Source organism: Camelina sativa, chromosome 6, assembly GCF_030686135.1.
Source record: "Camelina sativa cultivar CO46 ecotype springtype chromosome 6, ASM3068613v1".
NCBI classification, from domain to species: Eukaryota; Viridiplantae; Streptophyta; class Magnoliopsida; order Brassicales; family Brassicaceae; genus Camelina; species Camelina sativa.
The window spans coordinates 11274080-11299820 of NC_141885.1; the positions used below are offsets into that span (position 1 = coordinate 11274080).

At 36.4% G+C, this 25741-nt stretch overlaps 1 non-coding gene across 1 annotated transcript; it reads right to left on the bottom strand.

Annotated features, from left to right (window-relative positions):
- Nucleotides 1-20619: 20619 nt before the first annotated feature.
- LOC147942425 (small nucleolar RNA R71) lies at nucleotides 20620-20726 on the bottom strand. Its single transcript, XR_015560502.1, has one exon. It is a non-coding gene; the product is annotated as a small nucleolar RNA R71 (small nucleolar RNA).
- Nucleotides 20727-25741: the final 5015 nt, after the last annotated feature.

A 25741-nucleotide genomic window follows, 5' to 3' on the forward strand; every position in this document is an offset into this window, starting at 1 on the left:
ATGTTACTCTTTTTAGGGTCAAAATATGTAACAATCTAATGGAATTGAGTAAATATAAGAGTTCCTGTTGAATTTGGAGTGTTTAAACACCACTTTTACCCATTTTGTCCTGAAATAGGCTAAAACCAAGAAAACAATGATTCAAAGCAGTAAACACCTTTGTTACTGTTGATAGGGTCAGAATGTGTGACAATCCAATGTATTTCACTAATTTTAAGAGTTCGGAATAAATTTGGAGTGTTTAGACAACACTTAAACCCGTTTTATCCCAAAACAGGCTTAAACCAAGAAACGAGGCTAAAACAGAGAGAAAACATTGATTCGAAGCAGTAAACAGCTTTGTTACTCTCTATAGGGTAAGAATATGTACCAAGCCAATGCATTTGACTAATTATATGAGTTCAAGTTTAATTTGAAGTGTTTAGACACTACTTATACCCATTTTGTCACGAAACAGGCTAACACCGAGAAAACATTGATTCAAAGCAGTAAACAGCTTTGTTACTCTTTCTAGGGTCAGAATGTGTGACAATCTATTGCATTTTACTAATTGTAAGAGTTTGGGATGAATTTGGAGTGTTTAGACGACACTTAAACCCGTTTTATCCCAAAACAGGCTTAAACCGAGAAAACAGGCTAAAACCGAGAGAAAACATTGATTCGAAGCAGTAAAACTCTATGTTACTCTTTCATGGGTCAAAATATGTAACAATCCAATTAATTTGACTCATTATAAGAGTTCAGGTTGAATTTGGAGTGTTTAGACTCCAATTATACCCATTTTGTCCCGAAACAGGTTAAAACAAGAAAATATTGATTCGAAGCAGTAAACAGCTTTGTTACTATTTCTAGGGTTAGAATGTGTGAAAGTCAAATGCATTTTACTAATAGAACGATTTCGAGATGAATTTGGAGTGTTTAGACAACACTTAAACCCGTTTTATCCAAAAACAGGCTTAAATCTAGAAAACAGGCTAAAACCGAGAGAAAACATTGATTCCAAGCAGTAAACAGCTATGTTACTCTTTCTAGGGTCAAAATATGTAATAATCCATTGGATTTGAGTAAATATAAGAGTTTCTGTTGAATTTGGAGTGTTTAAACACCACTTTTACCCATTTAGTCCTGAAATAGGCTAAAACCGAGAAAACAATGATTCAAAGCAGTAAACACCTTTGTTACTGTTTATAGGGTCAGAATATGTGACAATCCAATGTATTTGACTAATAGTAAGAGTTCGGAATAAATTTGGAGTGTTTAGACAACACTTAAACCCGTTTTATCCCAAAACAGGCTTAAACCAAGAAAAGAGGCTAAAACCAAGAGAAAACATTGATTCGAAGCAGTAAACAGCTTTGTTACTCTTTATAGGGTTAGAGTATGTACCAAGCCAATGCATTTGACTAATTATATGAGTTCAAGTTTAATTTGGAGTGTTTAGACACCACTTATACCCATTTTGTCACGAAACAGGCTAACCCCGAGAAAACATTGATTCAAAGCAGTAAACAGCTTTGTTACTCTTTCTAGGGTCAGAATGTGTGACAATCTATTGCATTTTACTAATTGTAAGAGTTTGGGATGAATTTGGAGTGTTTAGACAACACTTAAACCAGATTTATCCCAAAATAGGCTTAAACCAAAAAAAGCAGGCTAAAACTGAGAGAAAACATTGATTCGAAGCAGTAAACAGCTATGTTTCTCTTTTTAGGGTCAAAATATGTAACAATCTAATGGATTTGAGTAAATATAAGAGTTCCTGTTGAATTTGGAGTGTTTAAACACCACTTGTACCCATTTTGTCCTGAAATAGGCTAAAACCAAGAAAACAATGATTCGAAGCAGTAAACACCTTTGTTACTGTTTATAGGGTCAGAACGTGTGACAATCCAATGTATTTGACTAATTGTAAGAGTTCGGAATAAATTTGGAGTGTTTAGACAACACTTAAACCCGTTTTATCCCAAAACAGGCTTAAACCAAGAAAAGAGGCTAAAACCGAGAGAAAACATTGATTCGAAGCAGTAAACAGCTTTGTTACTCTTTCTAGGGTCAAAATATGTAACAATTCAATGCATTTGACTCATTATAAGAGTTCAGGTTGAATTTGGAGTGTTTAGACTCCAATTATACCCATTTTGTCCCGAAACAGGCTAAAACCAAGAAAAAATTGATTCGAAGCAGTAAACAGCTTTGTTACTATTTCTAGGGTTATAATGTGTGAAAGTCAAATGCATTTTACTAATAGTAAGATTTCGAGATGAATTTGGAGTGTTTAGACAACACTTAAACCCGTTTTATCCAAAAACAGGCTTAAATCTAGAAAACAGGCTAAAACCGAGAGAAAACATTGATTCCAAGCAGTAAACAGCTATGTTACTCTTTCTAGGGTCAAAATATGTAATAATCCATTGGATTTGAGTAAATATAAGAGTTTCTGTTGAATTTGGAGTCTTTAAACACCACTTTTACCCATTTAGTCCTGAAATAGGCTAAAACCGAGAAAACAATGATTCAAAGCAGTAAACACCTTTGTTACTGTTTATAGGGTCAGAATATGTGACAATCCAATGTATTTGACTAATAGTAAGAGTTCGGAATAAATTTGGAGTGTTTAGACAACACTTAAACCCGTTTTATCCCAAAACAGGCTTAAACCAAGAAAAGAGGCTAAAACCAAGAGAAAACATTGATTCGAAGCAGTAAACAGCTTTGTTACTCTTTATAGGGTTAGAGTATGTACCAAGCCAATGCATTTGACTAATTATATGAGTTCAAGTTTAATTTGGAGTGTTTAGACGCCACTTATACCCATTTTGTCACGAAACAGGCTAACCCCGAGAAAACATTGATTCAAAGCAGTAAACAGCTTTGTTACTCTTTCTAGGGTCAGAATGTGTGACAATCTATTGCATTTTACTAATTGTAAGAGTTTGGGATGAATTTGGAGTGTTTAGACAACACTTAAACCAGATTTATCCCAAAATAGGCTTAAACCAAAAAAAACAGGCTAAAACTGAGAGAAAACATTGATTCGAAGCAGTAAACAGCTATTTACTCTTTTTAGGGTCAAAATATGTAACAATCTAATGGATTTGAGTAAATATAAGAGTTCCTGTTGAATTTGGAGTGTTTAAACACCACTTTTACCCATTTTGTCCTGAAATAGGCTAAAACCAAGAAAACAATGATTCAAAGCAGTAAACACCTTTGTTACTGTTGATAGGGTCAGAATGTGTGACAATCCAATGTATATCACTAATTGTAAGAGTTCGGAATAAATTTGGAGTGTTTAGACAACACTTAAACCCGTTTTATCCCAAAACAGGCTTAAACCAAGAAAAGAGGCTAAAACAGAGAGAAAACATTGATTCGAAGCAGTAAACAGCTTTGTTACTCTCTATAGGGTAAGAATATGTACCAAGCCAATGCATTTGACTAATTATATGAGTTCAAGTTTAATTTGAAGTGTTTAGACACCACTTATACCCATTTTGTCACGAAACAGGCTAACACCGAGAAAACATTGATTCAAAGCAGTAAACAGCTTTGTTACTCTTTCTAGGGTCAGAATGTGTGACAATCTATTGCATTTTACTAATTGTAAGAGTTTGGGATGAATTTGGAGTGTTTAGACGACACTTAAACCCGTTTTATCCCAAAACAGGCTTAAACCGAGAAAACAGGCTAAAACCGAGAGAAAACATTGATTCGAAGCAGTAAAACTCTATGTTACTCTTTCATGGGTCAAAATATGTAACAATCCAATTAATTTGACTCATTATAAGAGTTCAGGTTGAATTTGGAGTGTTTAGACTCCAATTATACCCATTTTGTCCCGAAACAGGCTAAAACAAGAAAATATTGATTCGAAGCAGTAAACAGCTTTGTTACTATTTCTAGGGTTAGAATGTGTGAAAGTCAAATGCATTTTACTAATAGAACGATTTCGAGATGAATTTGGAGTGTTTAGACAACACTTAAACCCGTTTTATCCAAAAACAGGCTTAATTCTAGAAAACAGGCTAAAACCGAGAGAAAACATTGATTCCAAGCAGTAAACAACTATGTTACTCTTTCTAGGGTCAAAATATGTAATAATCTAATGGATTTGAGTAAATATAAGAGTTCCTGTTGAATTTGGAGTGTTTAAACACCACTTTTACCCATTTTGTCCTGAAATAGGCTAAAACCGAGAAAACAATGATTCAAAGCAGTAAACACCTTTGTTACTGTTTATAGGGTCAGAATGTGTGACAATCCAATGTTTTTGACTAATAGTAAGAGTTCGGAATAAATTTGGAGTGTTTAGACAACACTTAAATCCGTTTTATCCCAAAACAGGCTTAAACCAAGAAAAGAGGCTAAAACCAAGAGAAAACATTGATTCGAAGCAGTAAACAGCTTTGTTACTCTTTATAGGGTTAGAATATGTACCAAGCCAATGAATTTGACTAATTATATGAGTTCAAGTTTAATTTGGAGTGTTTAGACACCACTTATACCCATTTTGTCACGAACCAGGCTAACCCCGAGAAAACATTGATTCAAAGCAGTAAACAGCTTTGTTACTCTTTCTAGGGTCAGAATGTGTGACAATCTATTGCATTTTACTAATTGTAAGAGTTTGGGATGAATTTGGAGTGTTTAGACAACACTTAAACCAGATTTATCCCAAAATAGGCTTAAACCAAAAAAAGCAGGCTAAAACTGAGAGAAAACATTGATTCGAAGCAGTAAACAGCTATGTTTCTCTTTTTAGGGTCAAAATATGTAACAATCTAATGGATTTGAGTAAATATAAGAGTTCCTGTTGAATTTGGAGTGTTTAAACACCACTTGTACCCATTTTGTCCTGAAATAGGCTAAAACCAAGAAAACAATGATTCGAAGCAGTAAACACCTTTGTTACTGTTTATAGGGTCAGAACGTGTGACAATCCAATGTATTTGACTAATTGTAAGAGTTCGGAATAAATTTGGAGTGTTTAGACATCACTTAAACCCGTTTTATCCCAAAACAGGCTTAAACCAAGAAAAGAGGCTAAAACCGAGAGAAAACATTGATTCGAAGCAGTAAACAGCTTTGTTACTCTTTATAGGGTAAGAATATGTACCAAGCCAATGCATTTGACTAATTATATGAGTTCAAGTTTAATTTGGAGTGTTTAGACACCACTTATACCCATTTTGTCACGAACCAGGCTAACCCCGAGAAAACATTGATTCAAAGCAGTAAACAGCTTTGTTACTCTTTCTAGGGTCAGAATGTGTGACAATCTATTGCATTTTACTAATTGTAAGAGTTTGGGATGAATTTGGAGTGTTTAGACAACACTTAAACCAGATTTATCCCAAAATAGGCTTAAACAAAAAAAAGCAGGCTAAAACTGAGAGAAAACATTGATTCGAAGCAGTAAACAGCTATGTTTCTCTTTTTAGGGTCAAAATATGTAACAATCTAATGGATTTGAGTAAATATAAGAGTTCCTGTTGAATTTGGAGTGTTTAAACACCACTTGTACCCATTTTGTCCTGAAATAGGCTAAAACCAAGAAAACAATGATTCGAAGCAGTAAACACCTTTGTTACTGTTTATAGGGTCAGAACGTGTGACAATCCAATGTATTTGACTAATTGTAAGAGTTCGGAATAAATTTGGAGTGTTTAGCCAACACTTAAACCCGTTTTATCCCAAAACAGGCTTAAACCAAGAAAAGGGGCTAAAACCAAGAGAAAACATTGATTCGAAGCAGTAAACAGCTTTCTTACTCTTTATAGGGTTAGAATATGAACCAAGCCAATGCATTTGACTAATTATATGAGTTCAAGTTTAATTTGGAGTGTTTAGACACCACTTATACCCATTTTGTCCCGAAACAGGCTAAAACCAAGAAAAAATTGATTCGAAGCAGTAAACAGCTTTGTTACTATTTCTAGGGTTATAATGTGTGAAAGTCAAATGCATTTTACTAATAGTAAGATTTCGAGATGAATTTGGAGTGTTTAGACAACACTTAAACCCGTTTTATCCAAAAACAGGCTTAAATCTAGAAAACAGGCTAAAACCGAGAGATAACATTGATTCCAAGCAGTAAACAGCTATGTTACTCTTTCTAGGGTCAAAATATGTAATAATCCATTGGATTTGAGTAAATATAAGAGTTTCTGTTGAATTTGGAGTGTTTAAACACCACTTTTACCCATTTAGTCCTGAAATAGGCTAAAACCGAGAAAACAATGATTCAAAGCAGTAAACACCTTTGTTACTGTTTATAGGGTCAGAATATGTGACAATCCAATGTATTTGACTAATAGTAAGAGTTCGGAATAAATTTGGAGTGTTTAGACAACACTTAAATCCGTTTTATCCCAAAACAGGCTTAAACCAAGAAAAGAGGCTAAAACCAAGAGAAAACATTGATTCGAAGCAGTAAACAGCTTTGTTACTCTTTATAGGGTTAGAGTATTTACCAAGCCAATGCATTTGACTAATTATATGAGTTCAAGTTTAATTTGGAGTGTTTAGACACCACTTATACCCATTTTGTCACGAAACAGGCTAACCCCGAGAAAACATTGATTCAAAGCAGTAAACAGCTTTGTTACTCTTTCTAGGGTCAGAATGTGTGACAATCTATTGCATTTTACTAATTGTAAGAGTTTGGGATGAATTTGGAGTGTTTAGACAACACTTAAACCAGATTTATCCCAAAATAGGCTTAAACCAAAAAAAGCAGGCTAAAACTGAGAGAAAACATTGATTCGAAGCAGTAAACAGCTATGTTTCTCTTTTTAGGGTCAAAATATGTAACAATCTAATGGATTTGAGTAAATATAAGAGTTCCTGTTGAATTTGGAGTGTTTAAACACCACTTGTACCCATTTTGTCCTGAAATAGGCTAAAACCAAGAAAACAATGATTCGAAGCAGTAAACACCTTTGTTACTGTTTATAGGGTCAGAACGTGTGACAATCCAATGTATTTCACTAATTGTAAGAGTTCGGAATAAATTTGGAGTGTTTAGACAACACTTAAACCCGTTTTATCCCAAAACAGGCTTAAACCAAGAAAAGAGGCTAAAACCGAGAGAAAACATTGATTCGAAGCAGTAAACAGCTTTGTTACTCTTTCTAGGGTCAAAATATGTAACAATTCAATGCATTTGACTCATTATAAGAGTTCAAGTTGAATTTGGAGTGTTTAGACTCCAATTATACCCATTTTGTCCCGAAACAGGCTAAAACCAAGAAAAAATTGATTCGAAGCAGTAAACAGCTTTGTTACTATTTCTAGGGTTATAATGTGTGAAAGTCAAATGCATTTTACTAATAGTAAGATTTCGAGATGAATTTGGAGTGTTTAGACAACACTTAAACCCGTTTTATCCAAAAACAGGCTTAAATCTAGAAAACAGGCTAAAACCGAGAGAAAACATTGATTCCAAGCAGTAAACAGCTATGTTACTCTTTCTAGGGTCAAAATATGTAATAATCCATTGGATTTGAGTAAATATAAGAGTTTCTGTTGAATTTGGAGTGTTTAAACATCACTTTTACCCATTTAGTCCTGAAATAGGCTAAAACCGAGAAAACAATGATTCAAAGCAGTAAACACCTTTGTTACTGTTTATAGGGTCAGAATATGTGACAATCCCATGTATTTGACTAATAGTAAGAGTTCGGAATAAATTTGGAGTGTTTAGACAACACTTAAACCCGTTTTATCCCAAAACAGGCTTAAACCAAGAAAAGAGGCTAAAACCAAGAGAAAACATTGATTCGAAGCAGTAAACAGCTTTGTTACTCTTTATAGGGTTAGAGTATGTACCAAGCCAATGCATTTGACTAATTATATGAGTTCAAGTTTAATTTGGAGTGTTTAGACACCACTTATACCCATTTTGTCACGAAACAGGCTAACCCCGAGAAAACATTGATTCAAAGCAGTAAACAGCTTTGTTACTCTTTATAGGGTCAGAATGTGTGACAATCTATTGCATTTTACTAATTGTAAGAGTTTGGGATGAATTTGGAGTGTTTAGACAACATTTAAACCAGATTTATCCCAAAATAGGCTTAAACCAAAAAAAACAGGCTAAAACTGAGAGAAAACATTGAGTCGAAGCAGTAAACAGCTATGTTACTCTTTTTAGGGTCAAAATATGTAACAATCTAATGGATTTGAGTAAATATAAGAGTTCCTGTTGAATTTGGAGTGTTTAAACACCACTTTTACCCATTTTGTCTTGAAATAGGCTAAAACCAAGAAAACAATGATTCAAAGCAGTAAACACCTTTGTTACTGTTGATAGGGTCAGAATGTGTGACAATCCAATGTATTTCACTAATTGTAATAGTTCGGAATAAATTTGGAGTGTTTAGACAACACTTAAACCCGTTTTATCCCAAAACAGGCTTAAACCAAGAAAAGAGGCTAAAACAGAGAGAAAACATTGATTCGAAGCAGTAAACAGCTTTGTTACTCTCTATAGGGTAAGAATATGTACCAAGCCAATGCATTTGACTAATTATATGAGTTCAAGTTTAATTTGAAGTGTTTAGACACCACTTATACCCATTTTGTCACGAAACAGGCTAACACCGAGAAAACATTGATTCAAAGCAGTAAACAGCTTTGTTACTCTTTCTAGGGTCAGAATGTGTGACAATCTATTGCATTTTACTAATTGTAAGAGTTTGGGATGAATTTGGAGTGTTTAGACGACACTTAAACCCGTTTTATCCCAAAACAGGCTTAAACCGAGAAAACAGGCTAAAACCGAGAGAAAACATTGATTCGAAGCAGTAAAACTCTATGTTACTCTTTCATGGGTCAAAATATGTAACAATCCAATTAATTTGACTCATTATAAGAGTTCAGGTTGAATTTGGAGTGTTTAGACTCCAATTATACCCATTTTGTCCCGAAACAGGCTAAAACAAGAAAATATTGATTCGAAGCAGTAAACAGCTTTGTTACTATTTCTAGGGTTAGAATGTGTGAAAGTCAAATGCATTTTACTAATAGAACGATTTCGAGATGAATTTGGAGTGTTTAGACAACACTTAAACCCGTTTTATCCAAAAACAGGCTTAATTCTAGAAAACAGGCTAAAACCGAGAGAAAACATTGATTCCAAGCAGTAAAAAACTATGTTACTCTTTCTAGGGTCAAAATATGTAATAATCTAATGGATTTGAGTAAATATAAGAGTTCCTGTTGAATTTGGAGTGTTTAAACACCACTTTTACCCATTTTGTCCTGAAATAGGCTAAAACCGAGAAAACAATGATTCAAAGCAGTAAACACCTTTGTTACTGTTTATAGGGTCAGAATGTGTGACAATCCAATGTTTTTGACTAATAGTAAGAGTTCGGAATAAATTTGGAGTGTTTAGACAACACTTAAATCCGTTTTATCCCAAAACAGGCTTAAACCAAGAAAAGAGGCTAAAACCAAGAGAAAACATTGATTCGAAGCAGTAAACAGCTTTGTTACTCTTTATAGGGTTAGAATATGTACCAAGCCAATGCATTTGACTAATTATATGAGTTCAAGTTTAATTTGGAGTGTTTAGACACCACTTATACCCATTTTGTCACGAACCAGGCTAACCCCGAGAAAACATTGATTCAAAGCAGTAAACAGCTTTGTTACTCTTTCTAGGGTCAGAATGTGTGACAATCTATTGCATTTTACTAATTGTAAGAGTTTGGGATGAATTTGGAGTGTTTAGACAACACTTAAACCAGATTTATCCCAAAATAGGCATAAACCAAAAAAAGCAGGCTAAAACTGAGAGAAAACATTGATTCGAAGCAGTAAACAGCTATGTTTCTCTTTTTAGGGTCAAAATATGTAACAATCTAATGGATTTGAGTAAATATAAGAGTTCCTGTTGAATTTGGAGTGTTTAAACACCACTTGTACCCATTTTGTCCTGAAATAGGCTAAAACCAAGAAAACAATGATTCGAAGCAGTAAACACCTTTGTTACTGTTTATAGGGTCAGAACGTGTGACAATCCAATGTATTTGACTAATTGTAAGAGTTCGGAATAAATTTGGAGTGTTTAGACAACACTTAAACCCGTTTTATCCCAAAACAGGCTTAAACCAAGAAAAGAGGCTAAAACCGAGAGAAAACATTGATTCGAAGCAGTAAACAGCTTTCTTACTCTTTATAGGGTAAGAATATGTACCAAGCCAATGCATTTGACTAATTATATGAGTTCAAGTTTAATTTGAAGTGTTTAGACACCACTTATACCCATTTTGTCCCGAAACAGGCTAACACCGAGAAAACATTGATTCAAAGCAGTAAACAGCTTTGTTACTATTTCTAGGGTTAGAATGTGTGAAATTCTAATACATTTTACTAATAGAACGATTTTGAGATGAATTTGGAGTGTTTAGACAACACTTAAACCCGTTTTATCCAAAAACAGGCTTAAATCTAGAAAATAGGCTAAAACCGAGAGAAAACATTGATTCGAAGAAGTAAACAACTATGTTACTCTTTCTAGGGTCAAAATATGTAATAATCTAATGGATTTGAGTAAATATAAGAGTTCCTGTTGAATTTGGAGTGTTTAAACACCACTTTTACCCATTTTGTCCTGAAATAGGCTAAAACCAAGAAAACAATGATTCGAAGCAGTAAACACCTTTGTTACTGTTTATAGGGTCAGAACGTGTGACAATCCAATGTATTTGACTAATTGTAAGAGTTCGGAATAAATTTGGAGTGTTTAGACAACACTTAAACCCGTTTTATCCCAAAACAGGCTTAAACCAAGAAAAGAGGCTAAAACCGAGAGAAAACATTGATTCGAAGCAGTAAACAGCTTTGTTACTCTTTATAGGGTAAGAATATGTACCAAGCCAATGCATTTGACTAATTATATGAGTTCAAGTTTAATTTGAAGTGTTTAGACACCACTTATACCCATTTTGTCCCGAAACAGGCTAACACCGAGAAAACATTGATTCAAAGCAGTAAACAGCTTTGTTACTCTTTCTAGGGTCAGAATGTGTGACAATCTATTGCATTTTACTAATTGTAAGAGTTTGGGATGAATTTGGAGTGTTTAGACGACACTTAAACCCGTTTTATCCCAAAACAGGCTTAAACCGAGAAAACATGCTAAAACCGAGAGAAAACATTGATTCGAAGCAGTAAAACGCTATGTTACACTTTCAAGGGTCAAAATATGTAAAAATCCAATTCATTTGACTCATTATAAGAGTTCAGGTTGAATTTGGAGTGTTTAGACTCCAATTATACCCATTTTGTCCCGAAACAGGCTAAAACAAGAAAATATTGATTCGAAGCAGTAAACAGCTTTGTTACTATTTCTAGGGTTAGAATGTGTGAAATTCAAATGCATTTTACTAATAGAACGATTTCGAGATGAATTTGGAGTGTTTAGACAACACTTAAACCCGTTTTATCCAAAAACAGGCTTAAATCTAGAAAACAGGCTAAAACCGAGAGAAAACCTTGATTCGAAGCAGTAAACAATTATGTTACTCTTTCTAGGGTCAAAATATATAATAATCTAATGGATTTGAGTAAATATAAGAGTTCCTGTTGAATTTGGAGTGTTTAAACACCACTTTTACCCATTTTGTCCTGAAATAGGCTAAAACCGAGAAAACAATGATTCAAAGCAGTAAACACCTTTGTTACTGTTTATAGGGTCAGAATGTGTGACAATCCAATGTTTTTGACTAATAGTAAGAGTTCGGAATAAATTTGGAGTGTTTAGACAACACTTAAATCCGTTTTATCTCAAAACAGGCTTAAACCAAGAAAAGAGGCTAAAACCAAGAGAAAACATTGATTCGAAGCAGTAAACAGCTTTGTTACTCTTTATAGGGTTAGAATATGTACCAAGCCAATGCATTTGACTAATTATATGAGTTCAAGTTTAATTTGGAGTGTTTAGACATCACTTATACCCATTTTGTCACGGAACAGGCTAACCCCGAGAAAACATTGATTCAAAGCAGTAAACAGCTTTGTTACTATTTCTAGGGTCAGAATGTGTGACAATCTATTGCATTTTACTAATTGTAAGAGTTTGGGATGAATTTGGAGTGTTTAGACAACACTTAAACCAGATTTATCCCAAAATAGGCTTAAACCAAAAAAAGCAGGCTAAAACTGAGAGAAAACACTGATTCGAAGCAGTAAACAGCTATGTTTCTCTTTTTAGGGTCAAAATATGTAACAATCTAATGGATTTGAGTAAATATAAGAGTTCCTGTTGAATTTGGAGTGTTTAAACACCACTTTTACCCATTTTGTCCTGAAATAGGCTAAAACAAAGAAAACAATGATTCAAAGCAGTAAACACCTTTGTTACTGTTTATAGGGTCAGAACGTGTGACAATCCAATGTATTTGACTAAGTGTAAGAGTTCGGAATAAATTTGGAGTGTTTAGACAACACTTAAACCCGTTTTATCCCAAAACAGGCTTAAACCAAGAAAAGAGGCTAAAACCGAGAGAAAACATTGATTCGAAGCAGTAAACAGCTTTGTTACTCTTTATAGGGTAAGAATATGTACCAAGCCAATGCATTTGACTAATTATATGAGTTCAAGTTTAATTTGAAGTGTTTAGACACCACTTATACCCATTTTGTCCCGAAACAGGCTAACACCGAGAAAACATTGATTCAAAGCAGTAAACAGCTTTGTTACTCTTTCTAGGGTCAGAATGTGTGACAATCTATTGCATTTTACTAATTGTAAGAGTTTAGGATGAATTTGGAGTGTTTAGACGACACTTAAACCCGTTTTATCCCAAAACAGGCTTAAACCGAGAAAACAGGCTAAAACCGAGAGAAAACATTGATTGGAAGCAGTAAAACGCTATGTTACTCTTTCAAGGGTCAAAATATGCAACAATCCAATTCATTTGACTCATTATAAGAGTTCAGGTTGAATTTGGAGTGTTTAGACTCCAATTATACCCATTTTGTCCCGAAACAGGCTAAAACCAAGAAAATATTGATTCGAAGCAGTAAACAGCTTTGTTACTATTTCTAGGGTTAGAATGTGTGAAATTCAAATGCATTTTACTAATAGAAAGATTTCGAGATGAATTTGGAGTGTTTAGACAACACTTAAACCCTTTTAATCCCAAAACAGGCTTAAACCAAAAAAAAACAGGCTAAAACTGAGAGAAAACATTGATTCGAAGCAGTAAACAGCTATGTTACTCTTTTTAGGGTCAAAATATGTAACAATCTAATGGATTTGAGTAAATATAAGAGTTCCGGTTGAATTTGGAGTGTTTAAACACCACTTTTACCCATTTTGTCCTGAAATAGGCTAAAACCGAGAAAACAATGATTCAAAGCAGTAAACACCTTTGTTACTGTTTATAGGGTCAGAATGTGTGACAATCCAATGTATTTGAGTAATTGTAAGAGTTCGGAATAAATTTGGAGTGTTTAGACAACACTTAAACCCGTTTTATTCCAAAACAGGCTTAAACCAAGAAAAGAGGCTAAAACCGAGAGAAAACATTGATTCGAAGCAGTAAACAGCTTTGTTACTCTTTATAGGGTATAAATATGTACCAAGCCAATGCATTTGACTAATTATATGAGTTCAAGTTTAATTTGGAGTGTTTAGACACCACTTATACCCATTTTGTCACGAAACAGGCTAACACCGAGAAAACATTGATTCAAAGCAGTAAACAGCTTTGTTACTCTTTCTAGGGTCAGAATGTGTGACAATCTATTGCATTTTACTAATTGTAAGAGTTTGGGATGAATTTGGAGTGTTTAGACAACACTTAAACCGTTTTATCCCAAAACAGGCTTAAACCAAAAGAACAGGCTAAAACCGAGAGAAAACATTGATTCAAAGAAGTAAACAGCTATGCTACTCTTTATAGGGTCAAAATATAAAACAATCCAATGCATTTGACTAATTATAAGAGTTCGAGTTTAATTTGGAGTGTTTAGATACCACTTATACCCATTTTGTCCTGAAATAGGCTAAAACCGAGAAAACAATGATTCGAAGCAGTAAACAGCTTTGTTACTGTTTATAGGGTCAGAATGTGTGACAATCTATGGCATTTTACTAATTGTAAGAGTTCAAGATGAATTTGGAGTGTTTAGATGAAACAAGATTTATGTTGTGGTGTGAATGATGATGTATGCAATGGTGAAATATGAATGGAATGATGGATGGGTGTTTCAATTCCCCTTATGCTATTGCAGTACAAGAGGTATCAATCCTAAATGAGTGTTTGTGAACAATTAAGATATGCATATGAATCTAAGTTAAGACAAATGTAAAGATTGTTTGTCACTAACAATCCTAGGAAGAAAATGTAAAATGCAGAAAATAAACTACAAGAACTAACAACTAGATGCAAATGAAACTGAATGATTGAAACAGTGATAAAGCAAGAACAGAAACAGAGACTACTACTAATGAACTAATGCAAGATAAGTATTGAACTGAAAACTAAATGTATGCAACTGGAATGAAACAGGAATGAAACAAGACAAACACAAATCATAGACATAGAGTTCTGGGGATGAACTCGAGCAGCACTCGACCGAGTGTAGGTCGAGTGGGTGGTCGAGCTAGACTAGACGCAGAAACAGAGCAATGCAATAAAAACAGAGTAATGCTAAATCCAATCAAACAACAAGCAAGCAACAGGATTAAGACTAAGATTTCAATAAACAAAGAAGGTCCTGAGGATGGATTCATGGGATGGACTAATCATTGTGGTTATCTAACTTGGTCAACAAATCTCAAGCAAACTTTGAGCTAACCTCTAGACATATTAATCTAAGACAAGTTTCTCCCACTCTCATGGTCAAGAAACAATCAAACCTATGCAATTCTAGACTTGTTCTCACACAGTAAAGAATCTACACAAGCAGGCATTAAGCAATACATATCAAACCAAACAAGACCTCTAATCTCTTAGCAAGCCTAATGGTAAGCTCTAGATTTAGCCTTATCTATGCTTCCTAAACATTGGTGTGATGCTAAGAAGCTTGAAATCAGACTCTACCCTCTCAGATATAGAATCAGCATTAAGATCATCTACCCTAGAAGAGATCTACAACAATCAAGCTTGACCAAGTCACACAAACCACAAGATCAATCCATCCTAACCCATCCTCAAGATCCTAAGGAAAATACTCACAACAATACATGATGATCAAAGTCAAAAACCCAGAAAATATTGAAACTTGCATTATTAGAAAGATTAAACAAAGATCTTCAATATTGATGAAAGGATGAAACTCAAATTCTCAATATCTTGAAAGTTATAGAACCAACAAAATATAAGAATCTAGTCTTCTTTTTTTAGGAAGTACAAGATCTTAAAAATAAAAAATGCAAAAGGAATAAAACTAAAAAAGGTAAAAACTAGGTTTAGGGAATATCTAAAAAGTTGTACCCTTTGGTGGCTGCAGGTACAAGGCCTTATATAGGTGAGGAGGTGGAAGCCCTAAAAATAGAAAAAGTCAAAGTAGTCAACGGCTCGGTCAACTCGACCAGTGCTCGGTCGAGTCCATGGTCGAGCTGGCTTCTCTCGTGCACACTCCACTCGGTCGAGTCCATCTACCCACTCGGTCGAGTCCATCTACCCACTCGGTCGAGTGCTTGGTCGAGTTGGACTCTGGACCTTGGTTCTTCAGCCTTAACTCTCTTGCTTTCCCTTCAAGATTGCTTCACTTCTCCTCAGGATTGTTTCCATGCTCCTTAAGCTCCAAAATCACCTGTTTATGCATGAAAAGATGCAAATGCAATGCAACTAAACTCTAATGCATGATTAGTCCTAAAGCTACACAATAATGATGAAAATGGCTAGCAAAAGATGCAAAAGATGTGAATAAACTAAGGGAAAACATGGTAAAATATATGAACATCATTAGACAACACTTAAACCTATTTTATCCCAAAACAGACTTAAACCGAGAAAACAGGCTAAAACCGAGAGAAAACATTGATTCGAAGCAGTAAAACGCTATGTTACTCTTTCTAGGGTCAAAATATGTAACAATCCAATGCATTTGACTAATTATAAGAGTTCAGGTTGAATTTGGAGTGTTTAGACACCAATTATACCCATTTTGTCCCGAAACAGGCTAAAACCAAGAAAACATTGATTTGAAGCAGTAAACAGCTTTGTTACTATTTCTAGGGTTTGAATATGTGACAGTCAAATGCATTTTACTAATAGTAAGAGTTTGAGATGAATTTGGAGTGTTAAGACAACACTTAAACCCGTTTTATCCAAAAACAGGCTTAAATCTAGAAAACAGGCTAAAACCGAGAGAAAACATTGATTCGAAGCAGTAAACAGCTATGTTACTCTTTCTAGGGTCAAAATATGTAATAATCTAATGGATTTGAGTAAATATAAGATTTCCTGTTGAATTTAGAGTGTTTAAACACCACTTTTACCCATTTTGTCCTCAAATAGGCTAAAATCGAGAAAACAATGATTTGAAGCAGTAAACAGCTTTGTCACTGTTTATAGGGTCAGAATGTGTGACAATCCAATGCATTTGACTAATTGTAAAAGTTCGGAATAAATTTGGAGTGTTTAGACAACACTTAAACCCGTTTTATCCCAAAACAGGCTTAAACCAAGAAAAGAGGCTAAAACCGAGAGAAAACATTGATTCAAAGCAGAAAACAGCTATGTTACTCTTTATAGGGTTAAAATATGTACCAAGCCAATGCATTTGACTAATTATATGAGTTCAAGTTTAATTGGGAGTGTTTAGACACCACTTATACCCATTTTGTCACGAAACATGCTAACACCGAGAAAACATTAATTCAAAGCAGTAAACAGCTTTGTTACTCTTTCTAGGGTCAGAATGTGTGACAATCTATTGCATTTTACTAATTGTAAGAGTTTGGGATGAATTTGGAATGTTTAGACAACACTTAAACCCGTATTATCCCAAAACAGGCTTAAACCAAGAAAACAGGCTAAAACCGAGAGAAAACATTGATTTGAAGCAGTAAAACGCTATGTTACTCTTTCTAGGGTAAAAATATGTAACAATCCAATGCCTTTGACTAATTATAAGAGTTCGAGTTTAATTTGGAGTGTTTAGACACCACTTATACCCATTTTGTCCCGAAAGAGGCTAACACCGAGATAACATTGATTCAAAGCAGTAAACAGCTTTGTTACTCTTTCTAGGGTCAGAATGTGTGACAATCTATTGCATTTTACTAATTGTAAGAGTTCGGGAAGAATTTGGAGTGTTTAGACAACACTTAAACCCGTTTTATCCCAAAACATGCTTAAACCGAGAAAACATGCTAAAACTGAGAGAAAACATTGATTCGAAGCAGTAAAACGCTATGTTACTCTTTCTAGGGTCAAAATATGTAACAATCCAATGCATTTGACTCATTATAAGAGTTCAGGTTGAATTTGGAGTGTTTAGACACCAATTATACCCATTTTGTCCCGAAATAGGCTAAAACCAAGAAAACATTGAATGTGTTAATATTTTTACGGTTTGAATGTGTGACAGTCAAATGCATTTTACTAATAGTAAGAGTTTGAGATGAATTTTGTGTTAGTTTAAGCGAAATAAGAGTACTTTGAGAGTTAAGTGTGGTGAGATAAGAGATAACTTGATGAACAAAGAGAATAAAGGGAGAAAAGAGATTCTATTAGAATGTAGTTAGGTTACAATGTCGGCCACAAGCCTTAAATAGTAAGTGAGACTAGGGCTTCACCCTTTACAATAGTGATAACGACGCAAAGAGAGAGAGAGAGGGTGGTTCCCTATGGCGATAGTGACATCTCGAGGTTTCCCTTAAGGAAACATGTGACTTCCTCCAATGGTTATGAGCTTCTTTCTCGATCCTTCTCTTCTCTTGGGCCTTGTATAATGACTAGGCCTCTTATTTCTCCCTTACTGGCCTTACTCACAACCGTACGGACGGTTGTACAGACATGCCCATTGTACGGACTATACCATGACTTAATCAAGATCATGTCCGACCTTATCTAAATCAATACTCCCCCTTAAGCTTAGTCAAGTGTGGTGACTAAGCTTGACCCCCATGAAGCATCACCTCGTTGAAAAAACCTTAACATAGAAGACCTCATGGGAAAAATAGTGTGATATCCATAGAGTAGAGGAGATGATCAAGGGTGAGTGATGTCTACAAGCCCAAGCTTACTATGAATATGTTCGCACATGATGTTCATATATTTTACCTTGTTTTCCCTTAGTTTATTCACAACTTTTGCATCTTTTGCTATCCATTTAGGCCATTATTGTGTAGCTTTAGGACTAATCATGCATTAGAGTATAGTTGCATTGCATTTGCATCTTTTCATGCATAAACAGGTGATTTTGGAGCTTAAAGAGCATGGAAGCAATGCTGAGGAGAAGTGAAGCAATCCTGAGGAGAAAAGAAGAGAGTTAAGAATGTAGAATCAAGGTCCGGAGTCCAACTCGACCGCACCACTCGACCGTGTGCTGAGGAGGACTCGACCAAGTGGAGAATGCACGAGAGAAGCCAGCTCGACCAGCCACTCGACCGAGCACTGGTCGAGTTGACCGAGCCGTTGACTACTTTGACTTTTTGTATTTTTAGGGCTTCCACCTCATCTCCTATATAAAGCCCTTGTACCTGCAGCCACCAAAGAGCCCAGCTTTTTAGAGAGTCTAAAACCTAGTTTTTACCTTTTTTAGATTTTATTCTTTTTGCACTTTTCTTTTATTTTAGATTTTGTACTTGTTTGAGAGAGAAAGACTAGATTCTTATATTTTGTTTGTTTCATAACTTTCAAAGTATTAAGATTTCGAGTTTTATTCCTTCATCAATATTGTAGATCTCTGTTTCATCTTTCTAATGATGCAAGTTTGATTATTTTCTGGGTTTTTGACATATTTCACCATGTGTTCTTGTGAGTAGTTTGTTTAGGACCTTGAGGATGGGTTAGGCTGGGTTGATCTTGTGGTTTGTTTGATTTGGTCAAGCTTGATTGTTGTAGATCTCTTCTAGGCTAGATGAAATGCTGATCCTATATCTGAGAAGGTAGGGTTTGATTTCAAGCATCTTAGCATCACACCAATGTCTAAGGAGCATAGATAAGGCTAGATCTAGAGCTTACCATTAGGCTTGCTAAGAGATTAGAAGTCTTGTTTGGTTTGAGATGTATTGCTTAATGCTTGCTTGTGTAGATTCTTTTCTTTGTGAGAACAAGTCTAGAAATGCATAGGTTTGATTGTTTCTTGCCATGAGAGTGGATTAAACATGTATTAGAATAGTATGTCTAGAGATCAGTTCATTAGAATAGTACACTCGGACGAGTGCTGCTCGAGTTCATCCCCAGAACTTGTGTTTTTGATTTGTGATTGTCTTGTTTCATTCCTGTTTCATTTCCATTGCATTCACGTAGTTTCCTGTTCATTACTTGTCTTGCATTAGTTCATTAGCATAGTTTCTATCTCTGTTCTAGTTTAATTATAGCTTTAATTTGTCTGTTCTGTTTGCATTTAGTATCTTGTTCTAGTTGTTTTTACTTTCTGCATTTCATATCTCATTTTAGGATTGTTAGTGACAAACAATCTTTACAATTGGCTTGACTTAGACTCATATGCACATGTTAATTGTTCACAATCACTCAGATAGGATTGACACCTCTTATACTGCAACTGCATAAGGGGAATTGAAACACCCTGACTTCTATTCATTCCATACATCATCATTCCATACATCATTCATTCATACACCACAAAGAAAATCAGTTTCAATTTGGCGTCGTTGCCCATTTGAGTGTGTTTTGTGACATTTAGGATCATTATTAGTCTAAGATTAAGTTCGTTTTAAACACTTGTGAAGTTACTGAACTGGAATCTTCCTTTGCTTGGCTGTTTTGTGTTTCAGGTACCTACTCGACCACCTACTCGACCACCACTCGACCGAGCTGTGATCGAGCACTTGATCGAGCCAGAAGCCGGATCAAATTAGCCATTACTTCCCAGTCGACTCGACCACCCACTCGAGCCTGCGCTCGACCGTGTACCTGTTCGAGTCTGTAGTAGAGTTTGTTGATGCACACAAGGTCAAAAGGCAAAGATAGTCTTCAACAGCCTATTGACAACATCCACAGACTACAAAAGGGTTTGAGACATAAGCAAGGAAGAGTAGTTCAACAACAACAAGGTCAAGACATCATGGAGCAACAAGCTATCCATGAGCAAAGACCAAGGCACATTGGTGCAGGAGATGCACCCAATACCCACAACCAAAGGGCTGGAATTGTGCCACCTTCAGTAGCAAACAATAACTTTGAGATCAAGAGTGGATTGATCTCAATGATACAAGCCAACAAGTTTCATGGGTTGTCAATGGAGGATCCACTAGATCACCTTGATGAGTTTGACAGAATCTGTGGACTCACAAAGATCAATGGAGTGAGTGAAGATGGATTCAAATTAAGGCTCTTCCCATTTTATCTTGGAGACAAAGCTCACCTTTGGGAGAAGACTCTACCTACTGGAGCTATCACCACATGGGATGCATGCAAGAAAGCTTTTCTGGCCAAGTTCTTCTCCAATGCAAGGACTGCTAGGCTGAGGAATGAGATTTCTGGGTTTGCTCAAAGGAATAATGAGAGCTTTTGTGAAGCTTGGGAGAGGTTTAAAGGATTCCAAACTCAGTGTCCTCACCATGGCTTCAGCAATGAGTCACTTCTAAGCACCTTGTATAGAGGAGTGCTTCCCAAGATAAGAATGCTTCTTGACATAGCCTCCAATGGCAACTTCCTCAACAAGAATGTGGAAGAAGGATGGGAATTAGTTGAGAATCTTGCTCAATCTGATGGCAATTATAATGAGGACTATGATAGGACCATAAGGAGCTCCTCAACTGATCAAGAGGACAAGTATAAGAAGGATTTGAAGATGGTCAATGAGAAGCTTGACAAGATCCTCCTCAGCCAATCCAAGTCCATTCACTTCATTGGTGAAGAGGAAGCTCCAGTTCAAGAGGGGGAGCCTAAATTTGCTGAGTTGTGCTACATGCAAAACCAGGGAGGATTCAAAGGCTACAACCAAGGAGGTTTCAAGAACAACAATCTCTCTTATAGGAGCACTATTGTGGCCAACCCTCAAGATCAGGTCTATCCACCTCCTCAACCTCAACAGCAACAAAACTACATCCCCAAGCAACAACACCAAGTGTTCCAGCCCCAATTGTGTCCCCCACCAGGGTTTCAGACTAACCAAGGCCAGGAACAAGACTTAAGAGCAATGATGCAACAGTTGTTGATTGGGCAAACACAAGGCAAGATTGAGGAAGCCAAGCAGTTTGTTGAGTTGAATCAAAGGCTCACATCACAGTACAATGATCTGAACATGAAGTTTGAAGGTCTCAACTCCAGAATGAAGTATATGGAGAGTAACATTGCCTCTACTTCAGCTCCTAAACCCAACCAACTCCCTGGAAAAGCTGTTCAAAATCCAAGGGAGTTCACTGCAAAAGCCATTCATATCTCTGATGAGGAAGTCACTGAGGACAATGAAGTCCAAGTTTGGGGGAATTCATTAGTTACTGAAGCCCCAAGTGACGTTTGTGCAAGGCAACTGGGGTCCGTTATTTCACTCGACCAAATACTCGAACAGCCACTCGATCGAGTGCATGCTCGAGTGGTCGATCGAGTTGCAGACTCAGAAGCTGTCAAGCCTGCTAAGTACACTCCTCCTGCTTACAAGCCACCTCTTCCATTCCCAGGACGTTTCAAAGCACAAAAGATTAAGGAGCTTAGGGAAATCATTGAGAGAAAGGAGATGATGGCTAAGCAACAAGAAGAAGAGAGGGTTTTGAAGGAAGAAGCTGTGGTTGAGGAAGTGTTGGCCATACAAGAGATCACCATTGCTTACCAAGAAGAAGAGAGAGGACCTGCCTTGGAACAGTATGATCCATATCCTCTCTACAAAGACTTTTTGCTTGATTTGTCAAAGAAGAAGGCTGAAGCTCAAGATGAGAAGGATCTTGAGGACCTTGGAGGAGTTATCATTCCAATCAAGCTTAAGGATCCAGGTCCATTCTATCTGCCTTGCACACTTAGGTAAATGAGAAGTCTAGCAAAATGCTTATATGTCTTAAGAATAAGAAGAAAAGAGAACCATAGCAAATAAGTAAGAATCCCCCATTCCACTAGAAAGATCAAATAAGAGACCTCTCCTAAGACTTTAAAACCAAAAGAGAAAAGGGTGAAAAAAGAAGAAAAGAAGTTAAAGGGTAGCACTAGGATCAATTGGGTTTAGATTGATAGGATAAACACTTTGGGTGCCTTTGGGTAGACAAGGTTTTGTTCTTGTATGTGTCTAAGTGTTCTTACTTTTAGCATTCTTCTAAAGCTCAATCCATTTTTTTTATGAGAGAACCTTGATATTGATAAGCCCTACTCTAAAAAGAGACCATCATTGTCTCTAAATCTTTTACTGCCAAGCCAAATGAGATTAAGCATTGCATAGAATTGATTCATGTTCTTGATTAATGAATGTTAAAAGAAATGGTTGATTTGAATGCATGTGGATGTCTAAGGCTCAAATCAGTGAAGGTTGTGATATGCTTGTCTAAAGTCTTTAAGTATAGCTCATTCAACTTGCATCATAGTACTAGTAACTTGGACATTGATTCTAGATAGTCTATTTGCAAGCTTTAGGAGCTGAGATCCCACTTTCAAACCTCACCTACCTTCTTTTGTCTTGATTATTTGCTTGAGGGCAAGCAAAGACTAAGTTTGGGGGTGTTGATGTTCATATATTTTACCTTGTTTTCCCTTAGTTTATTCACAACTTTTGCATCTTTTGCTATCCATTTAGGCCATTATTGTGTAGCTTTAGGACTAATCATGCATTAGAGTATAGTTGCATTGCATTTGCATCTTTTCATGCATAAACAGGTGATTTTGGAGCTTAAGGAGCATGGAAGCAATGCTGAGGAGAAGTGAAGCAATCCTGAGGAGAAAACAAGAGAGTTAAGGCTGTAGAATCAAGGTCCGGAGTCCAACTCGACCGCACCACTCGACCACCACTCGACCGTGTGCTGAGGAGGACTCGACCGAGTGGAGAATGCACGAGAGAAGCCAGCTCGACCAGCCACTCGACCGAGCACTGGTCGAGTTGACCGAGCCGTTGACTACTTTGACTTTTTGTATTTTTAGGGCTTCCACCTCATCTCCTATATAAAGCCCTTGTACCTGCAGCCACCAAAGAGTCTAGCTTTTTAGAGAGTCTAAAACCTAGTTTTTACCTTTTTTAGATTTTATTCCTTTTGCACTTTTCTTTTATTTTAGATTTTGTACTTGTTTGAGAGAGAAAGACTAGATTCTTATATTTTGTTTGTTTCATAACTTTCAAAGTATTAATATTTCGAGTTTTATTCCTTCATCAATATTGTAGATCTCTGTTTCATCTTTCTAATGATGCAAGTTTCATTATTTTCTGGGTTTTTGACATATTTCACCATGTGTTCTTGTGAGTAGTTTGTTTAGGACCTTGAGGATGGGTTAGGCTGGGTTGATCTTGTGGTTTGTTTGATTTGGTCAAGCTTGATTGTTGTAGATCTCTTCTAGGCTAGATGATCTTAATGCTGATCCTATATCTGAGAAGGTAGGGTTTGATTTCAAGAATCTTAGCATCACACCAATGTCTAAGGAGCATAGATAAGGCTAGATCCAGAGCTTACCATTAGGCTTGCTATGAGATTAGAAGTCTTGTTTGGTTTGAGATGTATTGCTTAATGCCTGCTTGTGTAGATTCTTTTCTTTGTGAGAGCAAGTCTAGAAATGCATAGGTTTGATTGTTTCTTGCCATGAGAGTGGATTAAACATGTATTAGAATAGTATGTCTAGAGATCAGCTCAAAGTTTGCTTGAGATTTGTTGACCAAGTTAGATAACCACAATGATTAGCTCAGCCCATGAATCCCTCCTCAAGGCCTTCTTTGTTTATTGAAATCTTAGTCTAAATATCATTGCTTGCTTGTTGTTTGATTAGTTTTAGCATTGCTCTGTTTTTCTTGTGTTGCTCTGTTTTCACGTTTAAGTCTAGCTCGACCACGTACTCGACCTACACTCGGTCGAGTGCTGCTCGAGTTCATCCCCAGAACTTGTGTTTTTGATTTGTGATTGTCTTGTTTCATTCCTTTTTCATTTCCATTGCATTCACGTAGTTTCCTATTCATTACTTGTCTTGCATTAGTTCATTAGCATAATGTCTATCTTTGTTCTAGTTTCATTATAGCTTTAATTTGTCTGTTCTGTTTGCATTTAGTATCTTGTTCTAGTTGTTTTTACTTTCTGCATTTCTTATCTCATTTTAGGATTGTTAGTGACAAACAATCTTTACAATTGGCTTGACTTAGACTCATATGCACATCTTAATTGTTCACAATCACTCATATAGGATTGACACCTCTTATACTGTAACTGCATAAGGGGAATTGAAACACCTTGACTTCTATTCATTCCATACATCATCATTCCATATATCATTCATTCATACACCACAAAGAAAGGCAGTTTCAGCACACCTTGGGACATGCAGCCTTAGTGAATATATCTGCCAATTGGTCTTGACTTCGAGTGTGACATGGTAGGATCACCCCTTCTTCAATCTTTTCTCAAACCTTGTGACAGTCAACTTCAATATGTTTGGTTCTCTCATGAAAGACTGAACTTGTGGCTATGTGAATTGCAGCTTCATTATTACAATGCATGGTGATTGGCTTCTTTGAGTCAACGCCAAGGTCTTTTAGAAGTGACTTCAACCAAGTTAGTTCAGTTGTTAACTTCCTCATCGCTCTTTACTCTGCTTCGGCGCTTGAGCAGGAAACCACCTTTTGTTTCTTTGACTTCCATGTCACCAAGTTCCCACCAACAAATGTACAGTACCCAGTGGTTGACCTCCTATCCAAAGTATCTCCAGCATAATCAGCGTCACAATAACCTACCAATTTGGTGTTCGAATTCTTGCCCATCCAAATGCCTTGTCCCGGGCTTCCCTTGAGATAACTTAGGATCCTCTCATCCATGCTTCAGTGATACTTGGTTGGGGCTTTCATGTATTGGCTAACCTGGTTCACAGCATAACATATGTCAGGTCGTGTGATGGTAAGATATATTAATTTACCTACAAGCCAACAGTATCGCGTGACATCCTCATATGGCTCGTCTATTGGTTCTCTCGGTAATTCCTCCTTGGCCCGAATGCTCTCCCCCTTTCGCTTGGCCTGGTAGCCCTCATCCAATGGGGTTAGAGCCAGTTTTGCACCAAGTCAACCAGTCTTGGCTAAGAGGTCAATTGTGTACTTCCTTTGAGAGAGAAAGAGACCCTCTGACGAGCGATAGATCTCAATCCCAAGGAAATATCTAAGTTCACCAAGGTCCTTAATATCAAAGGCGGAGTGGAGAAAGGCCTTGGTGGTCTGGACGCCCTCCTTGTCATCACCAGAGATAATGGGGTCATCAACATAGATAAGGACCACCACAAGGCCAGTGGTGGAACGACGAGAAAAGAGAGTGTGATCAGCTTCAGAATGCTTGAATCCTTGTGTTTTGAGAGTAGAGCTCAGTTTGTGGTACCAGGTCCGAGGGGACTGCTTGAGGCCATAAATGGCCTTGCGAAGCCGGAGGACCTTGCCCGGTGCAACCATGGCCTCTAAACCTGGTGGAGGATGCATGTAC